General features: G+C 35.6%; 2 long non-coding RNA genes across 2 annotated transcripts; both read right to left on the minus strand.

The window, feature by feature from the left end:
• Positions 1-641: 641 nt before the first annotated feature.
• LOC103330949 (uncharacterized) lies at positions 642-2,661 on the minus strand. Its single transcript, XR_016127270.1, has 3 exons — positions 2,361-2,661; positions 1,392-2,235; positions 642-900 (listed from the first exon to the last, which is right to left on the minus strand). It is a non-coding gene; the product is annotated as an uncharacterized LOC103330949 (long non-coding RNA).
• A 5,477-nt stretch (positions 2,662-8,138) lies between these two features.
• Positions 8,139-8,525, minus strand: LOC148916810 (uncharacterized). Its single transcript, XR_016127332.1, has 2 exons — positions 8,496-8,525; positions 8,139-8,357 (listed from the first exon to the last, which is right to left on the minus strand). It is a non-coding gene; the product is annotated as an uncharacterized LOC148916810 (long non-coding RNA).
• Positions 8,526-22,383: the final 13,858 nt, after the last annotated feature.

The raw sequence follows: 22,383 nt of genomic DNA on the forward strand, positions 1-22,383 counted from the left end.
ATTATTCTTATTACTTGAAAATTAACAAATTATTCAATTTCATATAAAAATAAATATTAAAGTTAGAAAAGAGAGATATTTTGAAATTGAACTTGAAAAAATATTAGTTTTTTTTTAATGAAATTAAAAATATAGCATTAAATATAAATATATATTGAAATTATATATTTTTCAATTTGACCAGTTTGGTTTGGCCTGGTCCGGTTTTTGAAGACATGGAATCGGATCCAAAACTGGTCCAAACCGGTCCGGTTCAGTTTTGACCGATTGTTGACTTTTTGGTCAACTCAATTTTTTCCGGGTCTAGTTCGGTGCGGTTTGGTTCGGATTTCCGGTTCGCCGGTTTAAGTGCCCACCCCTAATGATAACAACTTATGCACGGCGATTAAGTGAATAGCGAAGTCATAAATAATCTTTAACAACGGATAATATCTGAAGCGTATGATTGTATCATACGCATCGGTTCCCAATACTTCGATTCTTGGGTACCTTTAGCAACGGATATTATTCAAAGCTAAAATTCAATTTTCACATAGTGTAATATTGATTTACCTTCCTTGTATTGTTGATTCAGTTTCCTTGCACATCTTTACTAGGGTTTTTAAATGTGTATAAATCTCTCATGTATCACACTTATCAAATCAATCCAAAATACAAGGTTTACATGATGCATTCAAATTTGTGTCTCCAATGCACACCCATCATTTTACTACATATAAATAAGCTTCAAATATCAATTGCCCCTTGTACATACAATCGACTAAAATCCAATTTATAAATACTACCACAAACGATACATTACACAAATTTAGTTGCAACAAGCTTGAAACTTCTTTTTGGTGCTGCCTCGTTAAGCTAGGATCAGATGCACTTGATGATCATCAAGATTCTTCTCTCATACTGGTGATAATTATAAACAACAAGGTACATGAGATGGGTTAAATATTTTACATTAAAAAAAAATATTTGAATTAGTAGGGAAAACAAAGACATTAGCAGGAAACAGTAATTCCCTAAATATTTGATGTACATGAGTTTGCATCACATATGGCGATTGGGATGCCATCTTTTCTGTGACACCCTGAAACTTTGGTCACATGACAACAGTACTTGCCTCGAGAATCTTGAGAATACAATGCACAATCGCCACATCGACATACTCCTAAGTATTGCCGAAGTATGTTAAACCCTTTTGTTTAGTTAAAATGGGTTGGATAAGAATGTTATTGATAGTAGAAATTAAAACAAAATATTTCCATTACACCAACCCGAAGTTACAAGTTTGTTATAGTATGATAACCATAAAGATAATTTAGAAGCAAAAGAGAGTTCGAAAGTAACAATAGATACAATAGAATATACAAGGATTAGATCTTTAGTTAAGGTATTACCTCTTTATTAAGAACTGCATGCCAATACCAATGTCATTTAAGAAATTATATAAATGTGTGAGTCGTTTGGGGAAGAATGAAGTAAGCTTTTTTTCCGTGTCCTCTGTCTACAAAAAAATTTGATATGTTAAGATATGTCCCTATATATTTGTAAGAAGAAGTTTAGAAAAGTAGTTAGTGTGATGTGCATACCGAACTATTTTGTCGTAGGAAATGAAGGCAAATCTTTCTTGAGTACCGATGCACTCCCAGTGCATTATCCTCATATTTACCTTTCTCATAGAAGTCCATAAAATCTGTATCCAATTTGGACTTTGCAATCGTTTCTTTAATGTTAATGCTCTCATCATCGCTTTGGCAGTATTTATCCTTCCAAACACCCTTTTTCTCATTTTGAAGTGTGATGTGGGCATCAATGGGGAAATAATATCTCTCATTAGGCGACATGAGTAGAGGATGATGGCATAAATCATCTAAAGCCACCCTGCAAATAAAATTAAATGATTCCATAAAAAAGTATAGAAATGGAAAGAAAAGAGAGAACTTTTTTATTAAATAGTTCCCTTACTTTGGTTCGTCAACCTTCAAATAAAAGTGTGCCAGCTCCACTCTTGTATTTCCCCCCTCCACGCTTGTATTATCATCCCCCTCAAGTATGCTCTTAACCAAAGATCTCAATTTGCTCCTATAAGTTGTCAAATTCTCTGTATTGGATGAATTTGGAATGTCTTTGATATGTGCTCGATAAGGCTCACGATCGATGCGTATGTGATCAACTAGTGTCAAATCGTCAGGACAGCTTTCACCTTTTTTCATCAATTCAGAAAGCTGCTCAATGACGTCCCTTTGAAAAGGATATAATAAAAATGTTTAGAAATATATGTATACATATATATAGTGGAGCTTCATGATATATATATCTCGGAAACATATATACGAAAAAAAGAAGTTAAACTGTATGAAACTCACCGAATAATATTGCGGTATTTTTTTGCAACATAATTACCATCCCATGGTGAAGTCGCACGAGGACTCTCTAGCATCATAGCTAAGGTATAATCGGAATATGACGGTTCTCTAGTAGCAGGCTCAGTTCCTACTGCGGTTGTATCATCCTGGTTTCTAGAGACTCCTGAAGTAGAAACTACTTTGTCTGTTTTTTTTAAGAATTCGGGAATCCCAACTGTACTTTTGGAGGCATTATTCATTTTGGATGCTTTTGTGTAGATGAACAAAGTAAGAATACCAAGAACTTGACGAGGTTTGAAAACAAGCAACTAAGAAGAACAATCAATCACCCACTTGTATAGAACTCCTTGTATGCTCACAAGCTTGCTTTGGCCTCTTTCTAAGCACTCTTACGTAGTTGTGATGGTATTGAGAAAACATGTCTTCTTGTCTAAAAAATTTAAATATTTTATTTCCAAAAAGACTAAGTCCAATGAGTGTGGTGATTCTTTATTGCAAAAGCATAGGGGAAGAAAAAAAATGAAGAAGAAAGATATTTCAGAGACTGTCAAAATAACGGAAAAAGCATAAGAAAGAAAGATGGTTTAGTTAATTTTTTTTATATAAGCACTCATCTAAATTATTTTAAATTAATCTAATTAACGGGAAGAATGGGATTCAAATTTGAGTACAAGGGGATGGTCAAACTATCATAACCAATTGCCTTAACCCATATTATGCAAACAAAATATTTTAGATTTTTTTTGGACCAACGAAATGTTTTAGTAAATTCCCAAAAGGATAAGTCAATTAATAAGCCAAAAACATACGAGAGAGACATGCACAACGCACCATGGACTCCATTAAAAACCGATTCATATAGTCGTGGTAGGTGTGTGTATATATATATATATATATATATATATACAGTCCCCTTCTATTGAGGGATCCCTCAAATAATTTTATTTGAGGGACGCCCTTTAGGGTACCCTACAATTTTTTTTCCAGTGATCCAAACCATCTATTTTTTAGGTCTTCATTCATAGATCATCCTTACAAAAAATTAGACAAATCGGACATTGTTTCGACATCCAATTGTGTCTTACAAAATCAATGAACACGGTGCTTCAAGAAAGTACTAAAATTTCAATAACTCAATTGAGTGGTCAAATGATATCGGATTCAAGTGATTTTTTGTAGAGATGATCTTTGAATGAGTATCTACAAAATAGATGGTTTGGATTAGTAAAATACAATCCATAGTGGCCCTACAAGGGGTGTCCCTCAAATAAGCTTATTTGAGGGATCCCTCAATGGAAGCTCTCTATATATATATATATATATATATATATATATATATATATATAATAACTACTATCATAAAGCAACCAATGGAATTGATCCTTTGAGTGCGCACGTATCTGAGATAGTTACAAGTCGTTCGTCGTTTTTAAATCTCAAACCCATGTCATGTATTCTGGGTAAGAAACTTGTCATAATCAATCCTAACATGATCGACCTTAATTATGTTGCGTACAGAGTTGTGGTGACAAAACCATATTCAATAGCTAATATTTTATACAAAATAATTGGACGCGTACAGAGTACTTTTTTTATGAATGATAATGCCATTCATGCAAATTAGTCAAATTAATAAATTAATTATTTACAAAGTAAAAATTAAGGTTTAAAATATCGATGGTTTTTTGAGACCTGAGGGTTTTTTGAAAACACAAGAAACCTCAGGAGGTGTCAGTGTAAATAACTCTTCAAATTTTTAATTGTCTTCTTCATATTGATAATATCCATATTATAGTGATATTATAACGATATTTTGGCCAAATATTGCTGAAGTGTGAGAGAAATTATCGACGTTGATATTTTTCGATATTATCGGTACTAATACGATATGTGTATGAATATGTTCTAAAATATCCTAGACCCGGAAAAATCATAATATCCTCGATATTTCGTAGATATTATCGATATTTTAAATCCTTAGTAGAAACACACTGAAGCGATTAATTACATAGTAGAAAAGAAACACGCTTTGCTAAAAATTTCAAAAGTAGCTTACCTGCCAAAAGATATTATCGATGTTTTATAATCTTCAATGCGTGGCCGCTGGCACGTTTGTATTCTTGCTTCTAGCTAGGTTGATTCAACTTGTCATAATTAATTAATCATAACCCTAGTTACATGATCGACATTAATCATATGGTGCATTCAGTTAAGAGGAGTTTGGGTGACAAAAACATATCTAATAGATTTGTTAGTACGAAAATCGTATTGTCATTTCCTAGACTTTAGTATAGGTTGAAAATTAGTTGTGAGGAATTGCGACTGGACGTTTTGGCACTACTCTTTCAACCCCATACATCCGAGGCATGACTTGACCGATATGAAAAACTTGACTTCAGGTAAATCATGACATAATCATGCATTCATGATAGGACTTATAGTTGAAGTTCTTTTTAGAGTCTTTGTGTTTGAAGTTAAAATATGAGCAGATTCCTAAGTGTTGTGCACTATGCGTATCTTCCAATTATCTTACTTTAAGAGTCAGTTGGTTCCCTATTAAACGTGGACGTTTGTTAAATTCATTAAGAGTCCATAATGAATCAGACTTTGTATTTTCATTGAATCAGAATTTATTGGATAATTGGTTGGCTCTTGTGTGGCGTCTCTTTAAGGAATTCATATTGCATCAGGTTTAAGGAGGCTTAGCTGATTTGGTCTTAGAGTCATACTTGCTTTGGAAGTGTAGTCTCGCAAGTTTCTCTCTTGTGACAGAAACTTGCTTTGAATAAATGGATGTTTGTTTCCTTTCATTAGTAGCTTTTCAACGCATTAATTTTGAGAGCATATTGAATCTGTTTTTTGGAAAAGCTGCTGCACTTATTTCACTTGGTAAATCATCAAGGGTTTCTGTGACTTGGTGATTTATCGAATTCATTCATCATTCATATTGCATTCATATGCATGTCGGTGACTCATACGGTTGAGGGCACCAAGACCGTGGTGGCGGTTTTCCTCCGGTGAGCTTGAAGCAATCGTGGCCAGTATTGCGTTCAACATAAGGAGTGTCGAAGATCATCCCGTGACTGAAGTTGAGTTACGAAGAAGTTGGTAAACATTATCTAGAATGTGTCTAGGATAAGTGTGTGAGTACTTCTTGTAATCATCATTCTATAGTGGATTTGTGTTGGACTGAGGAGTCCCGTGGATTTTCCCCAGAGGTGGGGTTTTACCACGTAAAATAATTCTCTACGTGTTCTTTTATTTTATGCCCAGCACGTTACAGGATTGATAAGCCATATCAATCCTGCTACCGAAGTTTATTTTTATTTATTTGATTAGAATCTTAAATTGGCCTATTCACCGTCCTCTAGGCATTTTGAGTCATCCTGCAGGTATTTTCAAGATTAATTATCAACTTATGAGATATTTGATTAGTGATGATCGAAAGAGAAAGTAAAATAGACCTATCAAATAAAAAGAAAAGGCACACCCCTAGTCTTGTGGTGTACGGCATACAAGAAATCAAAGAGAGACTTCTAAGTGCAACTGAGAGCCATAATCATAAATATTCCTTGGAACATCATAGGAGAAGAAAAAAATGAAGAAGAAAGATTCCAGAGACTCTCAAAATAAGGAAAAAATAAATGAAAGAAAGATGGTTTTAGTTCATTCGTTTTTATATAAGCACTAGTCTAAATTTTTTTAAATTAATCTAATTAATAAAATGGGGAATTAGAATTTGGGTAAAGGGGGTGGCCAAACTACCATAACCAACTGCTTTAATCCACGTTGTGCAAACGAAATGTTTTTGAAAATATTCCTAAAAGAATAAGTCAATTAATAAGCCAAGAACATACAACGGAGACGGGCACAACACATCATGGGAACTCCAATAAGCTGATTCATATAGTCGCCATAGGTATATATATATATATATATATATATATATGCAGTCCCATTTCATTGAGGATCCCTCAAATAATTTGATTTGAGGGACACACTTTAGTTAGGGTAGGCGACAAATTTTTCTTTTTCTACAATCCAAACCGTCTATTTTTCAAGTCTTCATTCATAGATCATCCTTACAATAAATAAGACAAATTGAAAAATCAATAAAGCATCTAATTGCAAGCAACAAAATAGACGAACACGGTATTTCAAGCAAAGACTAAAATAACAATCAACTAATTGAGTGGTCAAATAATTTTGAATTCAAGTAATTCTTTAAAGAGATGATCTTGAGAAAATATCTAAACATTAGACAGTTGGCACTCCAATAGAGACTGCCGATTCATATATTCGTCGTAGGTATATATATAAAGTAGTTAAATAACTAGTCTCATAAAGCAACCAATGGAGTTGCTCCTTTGAGTGCGTACTTATCTTAGAAGTCGTTGCTTGTTTTTTAATCTTCAATCCGTCCCTGGCCGGTGCTGTCCCGAATCAAGCATTCTAGGTAGCTTTTCACAAAAAATAAATGGACGCGTACCGAGTACTTTTTTTATGAATGATAATGCATCAAAATGGCCAATTAGAAACGTCGTCGTGACTCGTCCATGTAAATTAGTCAAATTAATTAATTCATTAATTACAAAGTACAAACACGCTTTGCTAAACATTTTGAAAGTATTACCTGCATCATTCAGACTCTTCTAGAAGCGAGACTGCTCATTCTTAATATTAATAATGTAGATAAATTCTACACTATTGAATTTCTATAAACAAACCCAAAAAATGACAACTGAGGCTATTAAATTTAAGTTTTGATTATTATATTACTTTAATACTCTATTGAGTTTTTTTATGAGGTTTTGGGGTTAAACTTGTTTTAAGAAATTGATGGCAGTTTTGTAATTTATAAGAAGTTAAAATCCTCTTCATTATGTTGTAAATGAGCTTTGGGTGTGTTTCTAAAGTCCATTTCATATATGGTATTTTTATAATTTGGTCTCCTAAATTGAGTATAATAATGAATCTCCTTAAACTAGATATACTATACAAAAGTATTCTATATAAAACGTTTCTTCATTCCTCTTTATTAACAACTTTCATTATTTCAAGAAATCAATAATAATAATTTACATATACACTTCTTAGGTTTCAAAAACTTGCATTCACATTTGTGTCTCCAATAGGTATCAAATATAAACTGCCCCTTTGTACAACGGTTTTTCTTCAATACTTTGATGTATCCATACATCAAAGCTTCAGACGGGTAATTTTCATTTTATGGGGGATTTGTTTTCTTCCATGAATGAGGTTATAGATTTGTGCATCAAAATAAGCACGACTACAAAAATTGATATAGACGACGGGAAAACACTGTCGTCTTTTTCTTTTTCAAACCGTCGTTAAATCAACTGTCATCTTTTTGAATGTCAAACTACGATGGTAATTAACCATCGTCTATTACATGTAAAAACAACGTTTTTTAAAAGAACCGTCGTCTATTGACTGTAAAGACAAAGGTTTTTCTAAAAGAACTGTCGTCTATTAGCTGTAAAGACAACAATTTTTCTGAAGAACCGTCTTCTATTAACTCTAAAAACGACAGTTTGTTAAAAAATCGTCTTCTATTAATTCTAAAGACAACCGTATTGTTTAAAAAATCGCCGTTTATCAATTGTAAAACTGGACATGGTGATTTGACATTTTAGCTTCTTTTTTTTTTTTCTTTTCAATGGCTCTCAACAACAATTTTAACTAAAAAAACAATCATAATTCTTTGTGAATAATAAATTCAGGTCCAAATTTGCTATTACCCACACCATACATATATATACTCAAAAATTGTTTATTTCATAAAACTTGAAGATTTAATAGTAATTACATAGTTTGCCAATCTTGATTCCTACTATATCCATACAAAATACCATATCCATAGCATTAAACTATAATTAGAAATAGATGAGCTACATATGATTGGTCGTAAATGCTGCCCATTCGATCCGAATTTCATCAATTTGTTCGCGTATGAGTTAGCTCCGCCTTCTTGTACTACAAAACCAAGATTTAAAAAATAAGTTTTAGCAAGAGATTATAGAACAGTAGACCAATTCTCTGCCTAGACAGTTCTCTGCCCCTAGACAGTTCTCTGCCCCTTTACATTAAAGAATAGTAGACCAAGTTAAGAACCTGAGTTTCCATGTTGCTAGCACAAAACTTACAATGATTGAATTTGATCTTCAATTTAAAATATTTACATTGGTGGATACCACAAAATCTTATGTTATATTTAACGAATGTATAAATAAACTCTTAATTGTTAGTGAAGATATTGTTCTGATAGCATACGCATTCTAAGAAACTAGTTTCAATGATCCAACCGTCAAAATTTTTTGTTTATACTTCAAGATCATATATGCCAAAAATCGGAAAAAATAAACATTTAGAGATCAAGTAATATGACAAAACGTTTCGACGATTATAAACGAAAAATCACGATTTAACGGCTATTTACACTCCAATTTTGATGATTTTTTACAGCTACACTCCTTGACCCTATATGAATACAATGAACTAATTCGATCGTCAATTTAAAATATATATTTTTGAACAAAAACCCAATCCGATCTACAATAATATATTAACAAAAATCCGATCCGAACTAAAATAACAAATTTAAAGCTACTTAATAAATATATATACCGTTTAATTTCTTAAGTGTTATGCATACAAAATAAAAAACAACAATAAATTGGTTTAGGCGATGAAATATTTAGAGTACGTCATGCAAAGATTTAAAAAAATAAATTTATTATTTTATTTATTTTTGTAAAGACTTTGCGCGACGAAACACACTTTGTCGGGCAAGACTTTGTGCAATGAAGTTTAGTGTTTCGTAGCACAAAGTCATGCAAAGATTTTAAAAAATAATTTTTTTATTTTATTCAGGCTTAAGTGCTACAATACCCCCTTAAAACACTAGTCAATTCTCACTTTATCCCTTGAAAGTTAAAGTGACCCACTTTGCCCCCTTGATCAAGGTTTGATGTTCCACATTGCCCTTATCGTTAACCTCATCCAAAACTCCGTAAAGTTTGATGACGTGGCAGGGGTATTTTAGTAATTTTGTGCACCTAGGTTTTTTAATTACTTAAAAAAATAAAATATAAACATAAAATTGAAAATAAAATAGATTTTTGAAAAAAAAAACCCAACCCATCCCTTCTCCCCAGTCGCATTCTCAATGGCCTCCTCAACACGGTGAGCCAAACCCATTGGTGGCCTGACTGTTATTAGTTGCAGGAGCAACACCCCAAGTGAAAATATATCATATTTTGTTCCAAGCATGCCAGTTGTTTTTTTGTTGTTTTGGATTTGCAGAGAGGGGTAGAGAAGAGGAGTTAAGGGAGAGGGGAACATCAATGTTCTGGGTGGGGAAGATTGGGACACCCTTCCTTCTCTATCCTTGTAACCCCCACGCACGAAACCCAAAGCTCCCCCAACCCGCAACCCACCCATCTCCCGTGTAGAATTTGGAAAGCCATCACCTCCCGAACTCAAAACCCATGGGCCCCCTCCAGTGACCCATTCTCCTTGGGCGAACCTCAACAAATATCAAAACAACCCAAAAATAAAAAAATCCCACCCCTCGGCAAAAATCAAAACAACCACCCTCCCTATGTTTTTTCTATCCATTAATCAGCTTTCAAGTTTCATGCCTCCAATCCCAAAATACAAAACAACGAACAGAGAGAGAGAGAGATCAATTTTTTTAAAGTTTTAAATTTTATGTTTGTGTTTTAATTTTTTAAAGTAATGAATTTTTTTTATCCATGATGGAGGTGGGCTCCACTTTGCCACATTACCCACTCAAATTTGTGAATAAAAACTTAGGTGCACAAAATTACTAAAGCACCCTTACATGTCATTAAACTTAACAGATTTTTGGATGAAATTGACGGTGGGGGGCACTGTGGAACATCAAACCTTGGTCAAGGGGGCAAAGTGGGTCATTTTAACTTCCAGGGGGTAAAGTGAGAATTGACTAATGTTTCAAGGTGCATTGTAGCAATTAAGCCTTTTATTTATTTTTGTAAAGACTTTCCGTGACGAAATACACTTCGTCGCGCAAGACTTTGTGCAACGAAGTTTAGTGTTTCATAGCGGAAAGTCATGCAAAGATTTTAAAAAATAATTTTTTTATTTCATTTATTTTTGTAAAGACTTTGCACGACGAAACACACTTCGTCGCGCAAGACTTTGTGCAACGAATCTAGTGTTTCGTCGCGCAAAGTCATGCAAAGACTTTACAAATAATTTTTTTATTTTATTTATTTTTGTAAAGACTTTGCGCCACGAAACACACTTCTCGCGCAAGACTTTGTGCAACGAATCTAGTGTTTTGTCGTGCAAAGTCCCTTTGAGCGACGATGTGTGTCGTCGCGCAAAGTGACTTTGTGCGACGATGTGTGTTTGGTCGCGCAAAATTTGGTCGCGTAAGACTTTGAGCGACGAATTCTTGTGTTTCATCACGCAAAATTTGGTTGTGCAAGGGTTTTTTTTTACTAGTGAACATAATTAATAGAACAAATCAAAGTTAATTGACTTTATTTTGAGTATTAAAAAAAGTCAATTTTTAACAATCTTACATGAAAATACTGCAAAAATGTAGTTTACCTTCATATAATCAAATTTATAAGTTCTAATGTTTCAATTTGAGAAAGTTAAATACAAATATGTTAGGTATAAAGACTTGATTTTTTCTTTTAGTACTTGTTAACTATATGGAGACTTTTTTTTCTTTTTATTTTTAATACTTGTTAACTATACATGCATATATATACAGAGAGCTTCCATTGAGGGATCCCTCAAGCTTATTTGAGGGACACCCCTTGTAGGGCCCACTCCGGATTGTATTTCAGTAATCCAAACAATCTATTTTGTAGATACTCATTCAAATATCATCTCTACAAAAAATCACTTGAATCTGATATCATTTGACAATTCAACTGACTTATTGAAATTTTAGTACTTTCTTGAAGCACTGTGTTAATTGGTTTTGTAGGACACAATTGGATGTCGAAACGGTTTCCGATTTGTCTAATTTTTTGTAAGGATGATCTATGAATGAAGACCTAAAAAATAGATAGTTTGAATCATTGGAAAAAATAAATAAATAAATAAAATTGTAGGGTACCCTAAAGGGCTTCCCTCAAATAAAATTATTTGAGGATCCTCAATAGAAGGGTGTATATATATACAGTCCCCTTCTATTGAGGATCCCTCAAATAATTTTATTTGAGATACCCTAGGGTACCCTACAATTTTTTTTCCAATGATCAAAACCATCTATTTTTTAGGTCTTCATTCATAGATCATCCTTACAAAAAATTAGACAAATCGGAAATCGTTTCGACATCCAATTGTGTCCTACAAAATCAATGAACACGGTGCTTCAAGAAAATACTAAAATTTCAATAACTCAATTGCATGGTCAAAAGATATCGGATTGAAGTGATTTTTTTGTAGATATGATCTTTGAATGTGTATCTACAAAATAGACGGTTTGGATTAGTGAAATACAATCCGGAGTGGGCCCTACAAGGTGTCCCTCAAATAAGCTTATTTGAGGATCCTCAATGGAAGCTCTCTGAATGAAGCTTCCTATATATATATAGGAAGCTTCATTTGAGGGGCACCCTTGTAGAGCCCACTCCATATTGTTTCCAAGTGTTGTTTTTTTGGTTGTTCTCCTTAGGAGGTTTACTAGTTTATATGGTTATTGGTTTTGATTATTAATATCCTTGAGATTTTCGGAATTCGTATATATATATATATATATAGATGGGCTATCGTTTTGGAATTTATTATCTTTGTCTTATGGGATTTTCGGAGATTATTATTTTTCCTAAGTATATGAATATAATATTTTGGATATTACTGAAATTGAATAGGTTTATTCTAGTTTTGGTGTTTTTCTTGATTATGATTTTTATAGTTTTCATAAAGGAATTATGGGTGTTATTTTATTATATATATATATTTACGTTATTTGGAAATGTATATTTGGAACTGGAATTATGGATTGCATCATTACATATACCTTCCCTTGGATATTGATACTTGAATACGAATGTTACCCACACGTGTGATGTGTTGTTGGTGTGTGGGAGGATATCGGGCACCCTTGGCGAGGTGTCGTAGGCCCTTGGAGAGGCAGTCTACTCGTGTAAGACTCTTGTAATAACCCGATACTAAACTAATAATTAATTATTAATTTATTCAAATAAAAGACAATTTTACCAAAGGATTTTTTTTTAATGGTTTAAAAGTTGAGTTTTTGTTTGGGAATAGATTTGGGGATTTCACTTATACCATTGCATAGAGCACGTCAAGATGAGTCCGTAGACATGTAGTGCGCTCAAATCGGAGTTGTAACGAAGAAGTTACAATCAAAAGAAGTCAAGTGGCATAATCGTAAATTTTTCGAACTTCAGAATTCTTAAACCCAGATTTCTTCTTTCAATCGCGAATTGGATGAACAGCAGTTTTCAAACTCCGATTTCTCCTCCGTCCAGACACCAATTTCGACGCCACAACTTGCAAACTCTTCATCTTTATCTCCTCTTCACATCCGTACAAATTTTCAGAACCCAAATCCAAGGAATTAAACCCAAAATTCGAGCCAAAACAGAGTCAAAAATCTGCCAAATTTTCGTCAGAATTTTCACTGGCCACCGACGCCATTTCCGGCCAACTCTGGGCACCACCCGCCACCCAATCACTTCCAAAACACTCCCCTACCTTTCCTTAGTAATTTCCCTCAAAGAATCAACCCAATTTCGAGTAGAAATTGTCAAATTCCAAAATAAAACATTCTAGAATTTCTAGGTTTTCAAGATACAGAAACCTTCATTCGAGGGTTTTAAAGGTGGAATTGATCGTCGAGCCAAGGTGTAAAGTTACTCCTCTTGATGTGCTTAATCCGTAGGTATAATTATTAGCCGACGCTTTGGAGTTTTTCGATCGCCGGAAAATTACTCAATACACCTGCCAATGGTGGCGGCGCGTTCAGCGGGTTGTCAAGGTTGGGTTTCTGTCCTAGAATGTTTCGTTTGATCATCGATCAGATATTGCATATTAGGTGTTATCCGGGTTTGATATGTTCAGACCATTTGATCGACTTCATTTTCGAATATGTTGATATAGGCACTTCTAGGATTGTATAGGAATTCGCAGATCGATAATCGTAGGCTCGGATACTCCAATTTGATATTTTAAAGTTCAAGTTAAACAATAATTGTCCGATTGGGAGATCGTGAGCAATTTGACCATTCGATTCAAACCAAACTTGGAAGACATGTTTAGTAAAGTGTGTTGAACCTATAGGAACTCTCGAATTGGTAATCGCAGGTTGTGGACCCCACGAGGTACCGAATTGACCAATATGAAAATTTAATCGCTTATTTAATCTCGGGTCTTTTCAGACCATTCCACCTGTCAGAAATGTTGAAAATGGGCCTAGGAACCTTCGTAAGTTATATACAAGCACTTTTTTAAGGCCAGGGGTCAAGGTTATGATTAAATATCTATGGTTGAACTATTTTATTAATTAAAAGTTTTAATTGCTTAAATAAGTACTCGGGCTTCGTTAAACCCGCAGGAAGGACCCTCAAAGGGTCAGGCTAGCTCGGACGCTCGGTGAGTAGACATGTTTTTTCTAAATAGTTTTTAGAAATTCTTGAACTATGGTTATTGATTGCTGTGCTTAAGGAAATGGATAATTTATGATTTCCAGCTTTCTAAATAGCGTTTTATGCATATTTGAATTTAATTTGAGAATGATTCTGAATGATTATTCATGAATGAAGTATGTATAGTTTTTACTTTCCAAGCATTTAGTTGAATTCAATGATTTTTATTACATTTTGGTTTTAAATGTGATTGGAAAGTAGAAAATGAAATATTAATGGGATTTAAGGACAAAATGAGAAATATAATTATAATTTTTTTAGGAAAGATTTTTAAACCACCATAGGTACCGAAAATATTGCCTTCGGGTAAATTGTTGCCTTTGGTTATAATGATGTCCAAGGACATCCTAGTTGCCTTCTATTGAGTCAGTGCGCATTTGACAGTTGTCCCGCGAGTCTTAGGGATATCCGGACCACGAGGAGCGAGGATGCGGCTCAGGTTGACCAAGTGTCCCCTGAGTCTTGCGAGGAATACGGCTCGGGTGACTTTGTGTTTCCAAGGCCTGTGAGGATGTGTCGCATTATGTGACACAATGAATTGATGATATAAAGTGGGAAATGAATATAAAGATCATGGAATTGACGCATATATGATAGATACACCTAGGTGAAAAAGAGATTATTTCTTTACAACGCTTTCAAAAGGTTTTGATGACTCAATTGAATGAGTGATTAGTTATATGTATATAAATATGCTTGTCTTTATTCTTGTACGAATATAAAACATGAATATAATGAATTTTATAAATGTTTTAACAGTGGGGTTAGTATGTTAATACTTTATTTTCCAAACTTTATTTTTGTCTACTCACAATTTTAAATGTTTTGTGCCCCCAGGCAGTAGTCGTGTACCAGAGTACCACCACAAGGCGGCCATCACTCATCATTCCTTCTCTTTCTCTATGTAGGATGTTTCCTTGCAACTATTTTATTTTGTAAAATTACTAAATTAGTATTGCTTTGAAATTGCCCTAGGTTTTTTGTAAGTCCTAAGGCCATAAAGTTCTGTTGTTGGATTGCTCAAATTCAAACTTGATGCATGCTGAACGGTTGAGGTTATAAATTGCTTTTCTTACAGGTGTAAAATTTTGGGAAACGAGTATTTACAGGGGAGACTCTATCGAATTTTCAGCAGAAGTCAAACTTGAAGTTAACTTTGGTTTTTGTTAGAAGGGCAATTGGTCAAGTGTGCCCGGCACCTGCCAGGTGTCGGACATGCAAAGGGTTCGGCTTAGATTCCAAAGTGGAGTTTGGGTTGGGTCCTGTCATAACTTGTTTTAACCACACGTGCGATGTGTTGTTGGCGTGTGTGTTGTAGAGGAATAGTCCCCTAGTTGGACTGCTCAACCCTAGTCACGGGGTTGAAATAATTACGCTTTTGTCACTATGTTTGTTTTGATCGTAACTTCTTCGTTCCAACTCCGATTTGAGCTCACTACGTGTCTACGGACTCATCTCGACATGATCTATGCAATAGTACAATTCAACACCTATCTACTCTATACAATAGATAAAGCCACATATACAAGCTGTTACAACAGCTTTAACTAATTACTTACAAGAGTAACTAATGACAAACTAATCTAATCAGCTAACTACTCTCCTTAGCCCCCCGCAAGCTGAAGTGGGGATTGCACACTATAAGCTTGGAACGAAGATAAGCATGTTGGGTAGAAGGAAGAGATTTGGTAAAGATATCTGTGAGCTGATTAGTAGTGTCAACAAACTTTAAATGAAGAATACCATGCTCAACCAACTCCCTAATGAAATGAGAATCAACCTCAACATGTTTAGGGCGAGCACTAAAAATAGGATTAGAAGCTGAATGAAGGTCAAATTGATTATCACACCAAAGTAACGGAGCAGAAGGAAGCTGAAAACCAATATCTTTAAACAACTTAACAATGTAAACAAGTTCAACAGCAGTCATGGCAATACCTCTATACTCAGATTCAGTAGAATTACGAGAAATTGTTGGTTGCTTCTTGGCAGACCAAGAAATTAAATTTGAACCGATAAAAACACACCAACCACTAGTAGAGCGACGATCTAAGGGGCATCCTGCCCAATTTGCATCAGAATAGGCCTACATAACAAGGGGGTCTTTGCGAAAACAGATTCCAATATCAAGAGAACCTTTAAGATATCTAAGGATTCTTTTGACAGCACCTAAATGATTAGTGAGAGGTTGGTGAAGATGTTGAATACCAAATGAACAGCAAATGACAAATTAGGTGGTGTCGATGTCAAATATTGAAGAACACCAACGGTAGATCTATAGAAAGTAAAGCAATATTCCAAAATTGTCTAATTTGTAGGACCCCAAGGGAGTGGCCCATGGTTTGGCACCAAGAAAATCAGTTCATTGGACAAGATCACAAGCATATTTAGTTTGAGACAAGAATATACCACAAGCAGTTCGTTTAACCTCTAACCCAAGAAAATAATGCAAATGGCCTAAGTCTTTGACAGGAAATTTCTCACTGAGTTGCTGAATAAGAGCTTGACAAGCTGCATTATTGTTCCCAATCACAATAATGTCATCGACATAAACCAAAACTAGAATTAAAGAAGAGTCACTCTTGATAAACAAGGAGGAATCAGCTTGTGATGATCTGGAACGCAGAGAAATAAGTGCTTTAAAGAGCTCCTCATACCAAGCTAGGGGCACCTGCTTAAGACCATACAAACTCCTATTCAACTTGCAAACAAAATCAGGCTTGGAGGGATCGTGAAAACCTGGTGGTTGGCTGAAATACACATTCTCCTTCAAGAACCCATGCAGAAAAGCATTACTGACATCAAGTTGATTAAGGAACTAATCATATTGCACAGCTAAGGATAACAAAAGGCGAATAGTAATAGGTTTTGCAACGGGGCTAAAAATTTTATAAAAATCAATACCTTTTTGTTGATTATACCCTTTAGCAACCAATCGAGCTTTGAACTTATCTACATAACCATCAGATTTAAATTTGGTCCAAAAAACCCCCTTATAACCCAGTAAATTATAAGAGGGATTGGGAGGTACCAAGGTCCATGTCTGAGTCTTTTGAAGAGCAGTAATTCCAGAGGCCATGGCAATAATCCAAACTTTGTGGGTTCCTACTTGCTTATAAGTCTGAGGAGTTGTTGTTAAAATGTTAACTCGCAATTGTACAGGCCAATTAGTAATATATCAAGACAAGTATGAGGTTGTACCCACGAGGACTAAGAAGTTAAAATTAGTTATGTACTTAGATTACCGAATTCAAGAAAGTAAGAAGTTAAGTCTAAAACAGAATTTAAAGCAAGAGTGATTGTGATTGTTGAACAAATGAAGCAAGATGAAATGTGCAAATGAAAGCAAAGTGAGCAAGTGTAACAAAGAGTGGTTTTAAGGGCTGGAAAACAGATTTGGAGACTAGGGCATTTGATTCACCATAACAATTCAATTCTGGGTTACAAGCATTCAAGTGACAAGTCTAATTCAAATTCAAAGATTGATTCTAGCTAAAGTATGATTAAGCCATGGTGTCTGGTCCTAACCTTGTATTCCTAATTCCCTAAGATGATCATCTGTTGTCTAACCTAAATTAAGCATAAGAAATCCATTAAGCATAGAAGAACATTTTAAACAACCAAGTATGTATCTAATCTCTGTTGTCAAGTGTCCATACATACTCTTCCTATTCATAGTTCAATTCGAATTAAAGCATGGTGTCTACTCTTAATTCAAACCAAGATACACAAATCTGAATGGTAGCTAAGCATTCCGATTAGCATATAGGCAAATAGGCATAATGAATAAGAGCATGAATCATGAATCAAACTTGAAACTTGAAATTTATAAACCCAGAATATTCATGTTAGGTTACATCGAAGCCTTAGTGATGAATTTAGCTGCTCATAATGGAAATGAAACTTAAACAAAAATGAGAATAATGAATGCAATAAAATTTCTGAAGTTCTTGTGGTGTCCAAGGCTTCTCCAAGTGCTTCTCCGCGTCTAATGCTGCTCCAAGAGCTTTCCCACGTCTAGAAGGATGTATGTCAGCTAAAGAGGTGATTTGGGATGAGTTTGGGTGAGTGGTGATGGTAGAGAAAGAGGAAATTCGTAGGAAAATGGAAGAACGGCTTGTTGGAGCTGTTTTGGTGATTTGGGGCTGTTTAGAGTGTTGGGTTGATTACTGGAGTGTTTGGGGTTGTGGGAGTGTGGAGGATGGATTCTGAATGTGTTTAGGAAATGATGGAAGTGTGGAGGATGGATGGTCTGTTAGGAATTGGAAGAGAGGGGTTGTGAATCCCAGGATGTTGCACCATTTGGAATGGGATGGATGTGGTATTTATAGGGAGAGTGAGAAGAGGAATCTGAATTGATTTAAGCCTCCACCATCAGCACTTGCAATTGAATATCAGTTTCTTGGCTGCTGCACTTCACTAACAATTCCTACTAGAAACCACACCTTATCCTTAGCTTAGCATGACCAAGCAAGCAATGAGCTCATCTGTAAGTTAGCATGACGTGTATTTTGATGGGCTCACGGATTGGGTTAGCCTTAATCAACTGATGACATTAAGCTGTCCATCTTGAAGTTCAGACTTTCATCTTTCTAACCACATGTTATATGGGCCAATCCAAGTTCGAATGAAAAAGATAAGTCCGAAATGAATTTGTAACTCAGTCTTCAGTTTTTACACATTGTTTTCACCATTTTACTCCAAATGTCTCAAGTGTTACCTAGAGCTCAATGAACTGAATGACAAACACAAAAGAGGTTAAAAACACAAGTTTAGCTCAAAAACATAACTAAATCATTAGGTAGAAGGGTACAAAATGATATACAATTATGAACTGATCAGGAGTAGGAGGAATTAAAGTAGTAGATTGAACAGAAGTAGGAATAGGGTGCTTAGGAGCAGAGAGAGCCCTGGGCTTAAAAATTCCATTTTTTAATCGAGTAACCATAGGATGACGATTAGAAGAAAAAGGAACTACATAATCCTGAGAAGGGAGAGAAGGAATGATTGGTTCCTGATAAGGTAAGGAAAGAACAGATTCAGAAGAAGAGGAAATGGAACTAGGAGATTGTGAAGAGGAAGGAGAAGTAGCGGAAATCGGGAGAGAAAAGGTAAGAGAAATAGGAATTGAAGAAGCAGAGACAAGAGAAGATGAACCAGTGGACCTTGGGTTGCAAAAGGAAAAGATGTTTCATTAAAAAGAACATGCGTGGAAATAAAAAGCTTGCCAGTAGAAATATCCAGACATCTATAACTGGAATGATTTAAGCTACATCCAAGAAAGGCACAAGGCATGCTTTTAGGATCTAAATTTGAGGAACTATATGGGTGTAACCAAGGAAAATAGAGACAACCAAACACCTTCAAAGTATTATAATTTGGAGTGTGTTTAGACAACAATTCCCAAGGAGACTGTGCAGAAGAAGTAAAGGGTAACCGATTGATGAGATACAAGGCAGTTTGAAAATCATCCACCCAAAAGCGATGTGGAACGAAAGAAGCAAAGAGTGTCTTAGCAAGCTCAACAATATGCATCTACTTTCATTCAGCACTACCATTATGTTCAAGGGTGTGTGGACAACTCAGCTAATGCACAATACCCTTGGTGTTTAAAAAATCTTGGAAACCAGTACTTAAGTATTCACCACCCGAATCACTCCTCAAGATCTTGTTCCTAGAGTTCAACAAGTTTTCTAACTTGGCCTTAAACACTTTAAAAGTAGCAAGCACATCTTATTTATATTTCTAAGGATACAACTAGCCATATTTAGTGTAATCATCCATAAACAAAACATAGCACTTATAACCAAGAGCTGAAACAGTGGGACTAGGACCCCAGACATCCGAATGCACAAGCTCCAAAGGCTTGGTGGACCTATGTGTAGAACTAACAAAAGGAAGCTTATGAACTAACCCAACCATACAATCATAACATATTAAGGACTTAGACAAGTCACCACTAATAGGTAGATGATTGCCATTAACAATCTTGCAAAAAAGAGAAAAGTGAGGATGACCTAACCTCCTGTGCCAAGTGAGGATATCACATTTATTAACCAGAAAAGCAGTTGAAAGACTTGAGGAAAACGAAGCTGCAATACCAACTGGAAGTCGATAGACACCATCCTCATTGAGACCTTGGAAGAGCATCATCTTCGTAGCTAAGTCCTTAATTGTGAAGGAATCAGGATAGAGCGTTAGGGACAAGAGTTGCCGCGAATATAGAGGGAACATGTAACACATCCTTTAAAGTAAAAACAGTAGAAGAAGTATGTATGCGGGTAAAACCAACGTGAGAAATTGGTAAGAAATTACCATTACCAACTTGCAAAGAGTCAGAGCTAGTGTATGGAGAAAAATTCTGCATGTGTTGATTGGCGTGCAGTCACATGAGCGAGCGCCAGAGTCAACAATCCAAGAAGAAGTGGAAGCAATAGATTGTGGATTAGCATAGTATCCAGTAAATGGTCCACAAGATGGACAACTGCAGGAAGCATTGAGTAGACGGCCCAATTTGCGACAAGTGTTAGCCACATGACCTTTCTTGTTGCAGAATTGACACACAAGAACATGGTCAGAAGAAAAACCAGCAAAATTGAATGAAGAAGAACCTCCTAGAATGGAATTACCACCCTAGGGCTCGAATTTCGAGAAAAATTGGGGCCATGAAACCCTTGCGAACCAAATTGTGGAGGAGAAGAAAAATTTAGGGCAAAATTGGAAGGCGGTGATGGAAGCATACCACGAGTGGGAGGAAAACCTCAATGCTGAGAGTTAGAGTTGTTGGAACCACGCAAGCAAGAAAAGTGCTGTGAAGAACGAGGAGTGGCGGCATAAGCATGAAACGCAGTTCAGTATGTCCAGAGGAATTGGATAGGGAGCGTAGTTGGAGTTGCATTTTTACGATTCCTCCCTAAAATTTTTCTAAGGATGTGGTTTAGGGAACCCATTGTGGATGCTCTAATAGGGAGTCCTCTAGGAGCTCCTAAATCTGAGGAGAGAGAAATGACTCCTAGTGACTCCCTATAATTTAATACTGCTTTATTTAATGAGTATTCAAACCTTTATTTAATGCTAACTATTTTTTATTTTATTTTTTTAATAAAGATGGACCAATCAAAAAAGAGTTATAGCATTTATGACTCTCCAAATTATGGAGTATGGTTGGAGTTGAAATTTTTTAGAGAGCTCCTAAAATAGTTTTCTTATATTTTTAGCTAAATTTTAGCTAAGAAACAGAGAGCATCATTGTGGATGCTCTAAGCATTCTAATTAAGTATCCCCAATCAGTAATTTCTTGACAGCTGGCAACCACGTTTTAAAAAAAAATTGGTTAAGTCCTTTCTCTCCTTTAGACAAAAAAATTAATAAATAAATAAAAAGTCATTTCTCTCCTGATTTGCTCCCTCACCACAACCGCTAGCTTCGGTGTCGACGCTCTAAACCGACTTGCTCCCGCCATGGCAGCTGGCCTCGGCGGCAACGTGGACACAACCACCCTCCATCCTCCCCGAGTCCTTCCTTCATCTTCATCGGCATCTCTCCTCACCTTCTCTCTCACTTCATCTCTCCCTCTCTTTCTCTCTCTTCACACCGGCAACAGTGGAGGCGACAACCTTGCCAATGTCCAAATTTCATGTGGCTGACATCAAATCCGAGGCCAACCTCTAGAATTTCTGATGCGAAGAGAGAGAAAGAGAGCCAGCGAGATGGGAGAGAGAGCAGAGCTGAGAGAGAAGGGAGAGGATTTGATTTGAGGGAAAGAGAGAGAGAGCTGATGAGAGAGAAGAAAAGGGGTTTTGAGTTGCAGTGATGGGCTCGCGGAGGATGGAGCAGACATGGCAAAAGTAAATTCTTTCAAAGTGTGGTGACAGTTGTTGAGAACTGATTGGATGAGGACACTTACTTCCTAAGGGCATGTTTACGTATCAGTAATGGGAATGAGAGGAAATGGAATGATTTCCATTCCTGACTTCTCCTGCGTTTACTTGCAATCAGGAATGAAAAAATAAGTGGGCCCCACCTCAAAATCCGTAATCACATTCCCTCAAAATGATAGGAGCATATTTATGCGACTTTGCTATCTTATTTCTTTGCATTTACTTAGTTAATTCCCATTTATTAGAGTGATTTAGCTTATTTTCGTGCTATTGTAGGTCCAGATGGCAAGATTGGCAAGAAATGGCATTTTGGAGCATTTTAGAGCAGTTTTGGACTTTGAATGGATAGCATATGCATGGCCCAAGATGGATGGACGTTTTTGAAGTTCGAATAGGCTAGGAATGTGCTAAAAAGAAGGGGAAATTAATTCAAGAATCAGCTTC

The sequence above is a fragment of the Prunus mume genome, linkage group LG5 (assembly GCF_029339155.1).
Source record: "Prunus mume cultivar Tortuosa linkage group LG5, ASM2933915v1, whole genome shotgun sequence".
Lineage (NCBI taxonomy): Eukaryota > Viridiplantae > Streptophyta > Magnoliopsida > Rosales > Rosaceae > Prunus > Prunus mume.